This window comes from Onychostoma macrolepis, chromosome 04 (genome assembly GCF_012432095.1).
Source record: "Onychostoma macrolepis isolate SWU-2019 chromosome 04, ASM1243209v1, whole genome shotgun sequence".
In the NCBI taxonomy this organism is placed as follows: Eukaryota; Metazoa; Chordata; class Actinopteri; order Cypriniformes; family Cyprinidae; genus Onychostoma; species Onychostoma macrolepis.
This window is the reverse complement of record NC_081158.1, coordinates 17,370,840-17,380,803: the sequence shown is the minus strand read 5'-3', so window position 1 is coordinate 17,380,803 and position 9,964 is coordinate 17,370,840. Positions and strand designations below refer to the sequence as shown.

Genomic DNA, 9,964 nt, shown 5'->3' with positions numbered 1-9,964 from the left:
AAGGGCTTCGACTCTGATGTGTCGTTCGATGATGATGGAGAGATAAAACTTTCTTGCTATACCTTTCTCAATGAGATCGCCTAGGAGCTGAGGGACTGGAGTTTGGGAGGAAATTGTTATGATATCAGGACTGATGCAGTGTTCGTCGGAGGAGTGGCAGACGACCAAGACAGCACTTTCAGGAACTTGATGGGATTCGTCAGCAGGTGTTTGTTGGACGCTGCTGTGACTTAGAGGATTGAGTGTTGAGTTAGTGTCTAACTCTGTTGCTAGGCTTTCACGTGGGATTTCATGTCCACCTGAAGTTAGGGTAGTTACGATTCTCTGAGAGTGAGGTGAGGGAGTGCTGTTTTCTGTGCCTGGTTGGGTCAGCTGGTCGCTGCCTTCTCTTCCGGCCGCTAGTCAGGCTGAATCTGGTTTCTCTTTCTTTTCCCACTTCCGATCCTCCTCCTTTCGTTGGAAGAACTCTGTCATCATCATTTTCATCGACTCTTGTGAGTCAAAACACGGTGGTGTCTTTTGTTCTTGTGTGGATTCAGTTTGAGCTTGGTCAGCTTGGGATCTTTGTGACTTCTTTCGTCGATTCCTTGGACTGGTTGCTCCAGGGTGAGTTTGTCGTTTTCCCTTGGAGTTTCCATCGGTTTCCCATAAGCTTTTCCCTCTTGAGTTTCCAAATGAGCTTGGCTGGTTCCACGATCTCTCCCATTGATTCTCCTGAGGCCTTGATTGGTCCCATGACTTCTCCCAGTTCCATCCAGGTGAGCGTTGACGTCCACGCGGTCCATCCCAGCGTTCGTACCTCTGTTTAGATCGGGTACCAGCGTGGGAGTCTCGTTCTTTGTTGGACGAGGGTGCATTCCACTCTCTGGGTGGCGGCTTGGCAGAGTCTTGGCGTTGGGTGCCCTCTAGAGCCAGCCCTTGACTTTGAGTGTTGAAGTCAAGAACTGCTGGGGTTTTGGAGCCTTTCTCTGAGGCCATCTTTTGTTTGCCGTAGGCCTTCTGCGCCAAGTCTCGCAACTGCTGAGCATTCATTGTTCGTGGACATGCGAGAACGCCAAGATGGTGGCTTACTCAGGGATGGAGGTTTCTCAGGAAGAGAGTTTTGAAGTTCAAATCATCTTCCATGTCAGGTTCATTGCGAGTTCCGAAGTATGCTCGTCTGAGTCGGCTGTAGTAGGCTTGAGGAGGTTCGTGACGTCTTTGTCTTGTCTATAGGGCAGCCACTAAGCCTTGTTCGGAGTCAGGATCGGAAAACTCTTTAATGAGGGCTTCTCGGAGCAGTTGGTAATCAGTCTTTGTGTGAGCAGGTGTCCAGGAAGCAGCGAACTTCAGGACTGGATGTAGTTCGGAGTAAATAGAGTCTATCTTTGTCCGTAACGTTAGGTCGCATTTCCAGATGGAAATCGATATCTTGGAGGTAAGCTTGGACATTTTGGCTATTTGGCACACTGGGGGTGAACTTGCCAATGTTCCTGGCGAGCTTATCGAGGTCTTTCAGGTCCAAGCCATGCGACGATCTGCGGCTGGTTGCGGCAGGTTCTTTTGGCTTTGCCGTGACGTGAAGTTCTTCAGAGGGAGCTGGTGAATGCTTCAACACCACTCCAGGAACAGGTGACCCGGTCCTGCTTGGCAGGGGTGAGGTCGGTGCGCGTCGTGTCCTCGACGGCTCACGGCGCAGTTCGTAAGCGTGCTTGAGTTCCTCTTGGAAACTATCGGATTCCTCTTTGAGGTCGTCAAGCTGTCGTATTAGGCGGCTGATCTCGTTTCGTGACTCATCCAGGTGAGTTTCAAGGGCTTTGATTCTGTTGTTTTTATCCCTGAAGTATGTTTATCCCTGCATACTGTAGCTTGTTCGAACGATCAACGTAGTCTGCCTTGACCTGTTCCATTTCTTGGGTGTTAGCTACTAAGGTTTCACCTCAGGTTTCACTTGTTCCACCTCATCCGGCCTTTCCCGTCGTTCCTGAGCTTCCAGTTCCAGCTGCTCGATGCGTCGTTATGCGCATGTTAACTCCTGCTGGAGCTGTGCAGCGTGCTTGTCGCTCAACTTGAGGGTGGCGATGAGTGTGTGACTTAAGGAGCCGGTGATCTTGGCTAATTCTTTGTGAGTGTAGCTTTGACTTGGGTCTTGTGCCATGAGGCTTGTCGTCCAGCTGGTCCTGTGACTGGGTTTTGAGTGTTTCAGCAGCCTTAGAGAGGAGGCTGTCTGTCGCCACACTGAGCCATGTTTCTAGATCTTCCCAGTGGCCAACATTTTCTGTTGTGCGAGACATGTTTTGGCGGAATGAGGGTGATCTCGAACCGCGACTGACACAGACCTTGAAGAGAAAAACAAAACAAACCAAACAAAACAAAACAAACAAAGCAAACAGGGGTGTAAGAGTGCAATGTAAAGTGTGTGCTAATGTTGAGTGTGGTTCTCTGTGACTGTGGTCCTCTGGGGGCGTGCTTCTAATTTGTAGCCTCTGTGGGGGAAAATTGAACACACACACACAGGTCACACAGCTGGAGAACAGAGAAAGGAAAGAAGAACACCAACAGAGCAAGGAACAGGGTAATACTTGGATGCTTCCCTTTTTCCTGTAAGGGAAAGTCAAAACAAAATAAACAAAAAAACCCAAAATACTCCTTTCTGGTGTCAGATTTTTCTCGTTAAGTCTGATTTAGAAGGGTGCTTCTAGTCAGAGGATGGTAAATGGGGATTTTTTTCTATTTGTAAGTCTGTGATTGCTATTAATTTCCTCCGGGTGAAGGAAAACAATAACAATGACAGTACTGGTCCCTTAATGGCAAATTGACATCACAACGCTAGTTTGAGTGTCCTTCGTGCATGCTTAAGGTTTTCGACGTCTACCGTCTAGGTGATCTGTTTAGCCTGGCAGGGTAAGATTTCACAGAGGGGACATTACATGGAAAACAGTTTTGAAATGTCGTCTCAAGTTCCACAAATACCTGTTCAAGGGTTAAGGTCCTCTGTTTGTGACAATCCCACAGGCACAATCTCAGCAAACAGTAGCAATAATCACATTAGAAGATAGCAGCAAGGAGACCAGAGAAGAGGAGAAAGATTGAGTTGCTCCCAATTTTAGGATTAGTGACAAGGGTATCAGCGTGGTGGCGCTGTTGGATTGATACCCTTAGGGGATTGGTTTTGCTGTTTTAATAGGCTAAAACCAACTGTCCTAAATTTTGAGGAAACTCTAATTTCCTTTTGGGGTTTTGCTTAATTGGGAGGTTAAGGCTCTTATGCTTTCCTGTAGCTCAAATAGTAGAGCATGGCGCTAGCAACACCAAGATCATGGGTTCGATTCCCAGGGAAAGCAAGAGCTGATAAAATGTAAAAACTGTAACTTGAATGCAATGTAAGTCGCTTTGGATAAAAACGTCTGCTAAATGCATAAATGTAAATGTAATGTCCTAGGTTTGATGGGAAGTTAAATTGTCCAGTGGAATCCCACGGCCGGGCCTACCATGGAGGCAATGTCACTTCACCAGCCAAGCACTAGGTGGAGCACTATTTATTATTAAGCTTAAACCAAGAGTAACTCCATAAAGTTTTAGCTGAGTTAATTAAATAACTGAAGGAGAGAAAATAAGGCCTAACAAGTAGGACCCGAACTTGATTGCGAATGAATTTAGAGTTTCAAATTAGAAATTGTGGTTTCTAATTATATTTTAATGATGTTATCATTAAAACTGGTAGGATGATTAGGATTAAAATTGTTCAATAATGTATCATTGAAATAGGGAAGCCAAACCCAAAATTTGATGAAATTAAAAATTTCAGAGCAATAATGATAATCAATTATCAAAATCCACAGATGGTTGTCATTCAAATTATCAGAGCAATTGACATTTCATTAATCAGCAATTATTGTTGCAATCTGGAAACAGGAACTGTAATTAATTATTAAATTGAATTAGAGTTTTCAAAACTCGTAATTAATTAGGAAATGAAATTACAAATGTCGGTTTACCAAGGACAGCAGGTTCCTAGCAGTCACTGATGTCATCAAAAATTCATAAAATCAATTTATAATTCAGTAAATTATAAAAGCACTTATAATTATGTTAATCAGTCTATGTGGAAGCAGGAACTGAAATTATTTAATGAAATGAAATAATTTGGGATTAATTTATGAAATTAAATTACCAATCTTGAATTGAATTTGGATCCCTATAACAAGTTGCTAATTCCTCCTTGTGTCATGAAGGTCACAAGAACAATTTAATCTGTACCATCCTAATTACTTCTGAAGAAAATTTAAAAATCTTCAGGCCAGGAAATTAAACACTTTGATAGTCAATGATTAAGATCTTAATGTTATTGTCAAATTATCAAAGCCCCCACTATTAACTTAATCCGTGACTACGTTGCTAGGTGGGAACAGGAGCTGAAATTACTTAATGAAATGAAACTAATTTCAAATTTGTAATTAATTCTGACATTCAGTTAACAATTTCAAATGTTTGACAATAGCAACGCGTCAACTGATGTCGTTAAAATCATAGGGACAGTTCATAATTTATTTAATCACTGTATTATCAAAGTAATGAGGCCAAAACCCAGAATTAATTCCTAATAAAACCAGTTATTAAACTGATACCCGCTAAAAAAAACTTTTACACAAATGCTTATTAAACCACAGGTGAGATCGCTAACTAATTTCCTATGATAATTGGCCGCAGTGCAACGAAATGGTTTATTTACGTTTGTATTTGTTAAAGTTATTTTAAATGGGAGGTGAGCGATGACAGATAGGAAGAGCAAAAGAGAGATAGAAATGATATGCAAATCTTAGTGTGAGTTAGTTCAGGATGGGTATTCGGATCAATACTTCAAAACACACTGCAAAACACACTGCATAGACATCCACAAGCTATGCTACGTGCTACTAGCTAGCCTTCAATGCTACTAGTTTGGCCTATGCTTCAATGCAAACTCAGTAGCTAGCTTTTCGCTATGCTATTGTTTACAAAAACTCCAAAATGGCGCTGGGGCGGAGCCCACGCACTCAAAGTTTTCCGGAAAAGAGCCTTGGAGGACTTCCGGCCATGGCTGTCAGTAACACGCCCACTCTGGCCGGTGAGTTTCAAGCTAGGCTTGTCTACTCACGTGAGCTAGCTCTGTTCTGAACAACCAAAAGCACTATGAAGATTTTTGTCTCTGTATAGCGCTGAATAATCTCAACTCATTTAGAGCGAGATAAATTAATCCACAGATTAATTATTATGACCCTTCTCAGCCCAAAGCTGTGGGTGCCTCTCACACTTGGAAAAACCACAAGCACTAATTTTAGATTTTTCTATCCTTATAGCGCTCACCGCTCTCACTCCTTCGAATGAGGTCAATTCATGTACAGATTTACTGCAATTAATACCATAACACTATCGAGGCCACGGCGGACCTCGTAACATTACTTCTGATCTGTTTTTACAGACAGAACACAGTGGATTTTTTTTAATCACACAATTTTAATTTCTTGATCCAGATCAATAAATCTCTCCCAGACCAGCACGACTTCTTTTTCGTGCATACATTATCTGCTCATAAATATGTCACCTGGAGGAAATATCCTAGCAGATTTCTATAAAGTGTTATAATCATACCTTATGATGCTAAAAGTCAACATTCATCCTTTCACCATGTTGGAATCAACATAACGTGTAATTTAATACCAAACATGAGATAGTTGTCACATCGAATATCTATAATTTTACCTACTAAACGGGTTAAGTCATAGATTAAAAATATCCTAAATTCTAATAACTACAGCAAGATAAACGAAACATAAAATACCACATTCATATATATATACACAGTGAGGAAAATAAGTATTTGAACACCCTGCTATTTTGCAAGTTCTCCCACTTAGAAATCATGGAGGGGTCTGAAATTGTCATCGTAGGTGCATGTCCACTGTGAGAGACATAATCTAAAAAAAAAAAATCCAGAAATCACAATGTATGATTTTTTAAACTATTTATTTGTATGATACAGCTGCAAATAAGTATTTGAACACCTGAGAAAATCAATGTTAATATTTGGTACAGTAGCCTTTGTTTGCAATTACAGAGGTAAAACGTTTCCTGTAGTTTTTCACCAGGTTTGCACACACTGCAGGAGGATTTTGGCCTCCTCCACACAGATCTTCTCTAGATCAGTCAGGTTTCTGGCCTGTCGCTGAGAAACACGGAGTTTGAGCTCCCTCCAAAGATTCTCTATTGGGTTTAGGTCTGGAGACTGGCTAGGCCACGCCAGAACCTTGATATGCTTCTTACAGAGCCACTCCTTGGTTATCCTGGCTGTGTGCTTCGGGTCATTGTCATGTTGGAAGACCCAGCCTCGACCCATCTTCAATGCTCTAACTGAGGGAAGGAGGTTGTTCCCCAAAATCTCGCAATACATGGCCCCGGTCATCCTCTCCTTAATACAGTGCAGTCGCCCTGTCCCATGTGCAGAAAAACACCCCAAAGCATGATGCTACCACCCCATGCTTCACAGTAGGGATGGTGTTCTTGGGATGGTACTCATCATTCTTCTTCCTCCAAACACGTTTAGTGGAATTATGACCAAAAGTTCTATTTTGGTCTCATCTGACCACATGACTTTCTCCCATGACTCCTCTGGATCATCCAAATGGTCATTGGCAAACTTAAGTCGGGCCTGGACATGTGCTGGTTTAAGCAGGGGAACCTTCCGTGCCATGCATGATTTCAAACCATGACGTCTTAGTGTATTACCAACAGTAACCTTGGAAACGGTGGTCCCAGCTCTTTTCAGGTCATTGACCAGCTCCTCCCGTGTAGTTCTGGGCTGATTTCTCACCTTTCTTAGGATCATTGAGACCCCACGAGGTGAGATCTTGCATGGAGCCCCAGTCCGAGGGAGATTGACAGTCATGTTTAGCTTCTTCCATTTTCTAATGATTGCTCCAACAATGGACCTTTTTTTCACCAAGCTGCTTGGCAATTTCCCCGTAGCCCTTTCCAGCCTTGTGGAGGTGTACAATTTTGTCTCTAGTGTCTTTGGACAGCTCTTTGGTCTTGGCCATGTTAGTAGTTGGATTCTTACTGATTGTATGGGGTGGACAGGTGTCTTTATGCAGCTAACGACCTCAAACAGGTGCATCTAATTTAGGATAATAAATGGAGTGGAGGTGGACATTTTAAAGGCAGACTAACAGGTCTTTGAGGGTCAGAATTCTAGCTGATAGACAGGTGTTCAAATACTTATTTGCAGCTGTATCATACAAATAAATAGTAAAAAAATCATACATTGTGATTTCTGGATTTTTTTTTTTAGATTATGTCTCTCACAGTGGACATGCACCTACGATGACAATTTCAGACCCCTCCATGATTTCTAAGTGGGAGAACTTGCAAAATAGCAGGGTGTTCAAATACTTATTTTCCTCACTGTATATATTGTCTCTTGAGTATATTGCTTTAATAGCAGCAGTCTTTCCTGGATTGTCCTTTTAAAGATCCTCTGTGTGACTAGAGTTTCTTTGTTGTACGAGCAAAAGAGGCGGCATTCCTTTGGAAGGCAGTAAAGAAAAGGGGTTTTGTTATGAGGTCACCAGGATGTCTGTGCTGTAGGTTTGTTGAGGTCTGGTTAACATATATCTGTCTTTCCTTGTTGATACCATCATTGAATTATGGTCAAAAGCAGTCAGGGGACTCAGGGAGGGTCTGTGCTGGAGCATGTCCAGATTCCCCGTGCTTTGTACTGTCTGTTTATTCGACTTTATTTATGGTAAACTGGTCAGGAATAACATTGAAGATTGGTTCTTCAAGGGATGGCCAGATGTTCTCCTCCCAGCTTCATGAGATGATAAGGAGAACAGACAGGAAGCTTAGTCAAATACTTTGGGCGTTGTGTCGGTCATTTGTAACTTTTACGACACAGTATGGAGAAAGGGCTCAGGAATGTTCTTGAGTTAAGATTATGCGTGTGCGTTCTTTTCGACCAGGTTCTACATTACTGTACTGTCAATATTAGTACTCTTCTGTTTATTTTCATTTTTTACCCGTATAAAACAATCTAATTGCAGTACAACACTGTATACCATATTATTTTACAAACCCAACCCCATAAAGATCACAATAACTCATTAGCATTTGTCTTTATAATATTCTTTTTAATTGTTGAACATGTTCTTTTTAAAAATAAAAATTACAAATCTTAATTTCTAGCATGTGCTAGCTGAAAAAAGGGCATCACCACAGTCCCCTGGAGACTTTGTATCTGCAGCATGGCAAAACAGACTTCACAGAAATAAAATACAGTAAAAATTAGTTTGTGTTGTTGTGTTAAATTTCAGTAATTTTGGCAAAGTTGACAAGCTCTCTGATGAGAAACACCATGAGGGGATTCAGGCTGATGATTTTTCTTTGCACCCACTTTCCAGAATTCCATCTGATCTGTGACACTAAATGGTATGCCACCAGGGTTAATTCTCGGAATGAACCTGCAAGCACAAGAAAAAAAATATATATTTCAAACAAGTGTTAACATAATTTGCCCTAACTGCCAGTGTCACGAATCCGGTCTGTGAACTTCCATTCCCTCACCACCGGAGGTTACTCACTCACCACAATTACTTTTGCACTACAGTGCACGTCATCTCCGGACTACAGTTCCCATCATTCATTGCACTGACGACACGCACACAGCTCATTGCACTGATCACACACAGCTGATTCCCATTTGCACACTGTACTTAAGCCATGGACTGTCTCTCCCTCACTGCCGAGTATTGTATGCATTTATCGCTGCCCTAGCTTTAGCTACTCTACAGAGCCCCTGTTAGTTTTCCTAGTCTTGCCTTGCCTTGCCTGTTTCGGATTGTGTTTTCCCCTGCCTGGACTATTGCTTTCGTTTTGAATTTACTTCTCTTGTCTAGCCCCTTTGGATACTGTTCGCTGTCTACCGACCCAGGCACGTTTTGGATGACTCTTTGCCTTGCCTATTATATACCTGTTTGCTACTGTTTGACCCTTGCCTGTATTTCGACCACGTTTATTAACAAAAGCATCGCACATGGATCTGCTCGCCTCTCGTCTCATCGGCTTCGTTACAGCCAGATTTTGTGCTGTATGCAATTTGAGATTAATAACAACACTATACTCTCTGAATGCAACTACATTCAGGTGCATAATTAGTTGATAATCCATCACAAATCATTAAACTTATAATACTTAAGTATTATATATATGGTCACGACTTATAATACTAATATTAGTCTGTTTATTTCTTATACTCTCTTCACCCTCAATACCACAACTGAGGTGAAACCCTTGAACAAGGCACCAAACCCCCAACTGCTCCCCAGGTGCCACAGCATGAATGGCTGCCCACTGCTCTGGGTCTGTGTTCACGGTGTGTGTGTGTTCACTGCTGTGTGTGTGCACTTTGGTTGGGTTAAATACAGAGCACAAATTCCCCCGAGTATGGGTAACCATACTTGGCCACATGTCACTTCACTTTCACTTTCTTTACGTTCCTTATAATGCATTCCAGTAGATCAAAGTCAAGTCACCATTATTTTATATAGCGCTTTTTAAAATGCAGATTATGTCAAAGCAGCTTTACAGTATTAAACAGGGAAATAGTGTGTCGAGATAGTGTGTCGTTCTCCTCTGGCCAGACGAACTAGCAGGTTGTTCCATGCTGCAGCAGAGTCAGATTACTCATCTGGTTCCCATGGTCCTGTCCCGGTTGCTGTCTAGGAGACGAGGTCTTCACTGGGGATCTGTCTTTGAGCCTCATCTAGGTGTCCTGGTCTCCGCTGACGTTCAGGGCTGTAGAGGTCATCTCTAGGTCCTGATCCACCATCTGATCTGGATACGGATTGGATCTGGTGGCTACGGTGACCTCGGAATAAGAAATAAACAGACTAATATTAGCATAGATTCTATTCTTCTTATGATGTAACAAGTACATCGGGTGTTATGAGAA

At 42.2% G+C, this 9,964-nt stretch overlaps 1 pseudogene; it reads right to left on the bottom strand.

Annotated features, from left to right (window-relative positions):
- Positions 1-402: 402 nt before the first annotated feature.
- On the bottom strand, positions 403-2,273 carry LOC131538576 (uncharacterized; annotated as a pseudogene).
- Positions 2,274-9,964: the final 7,691 nt, after the last annotated feature.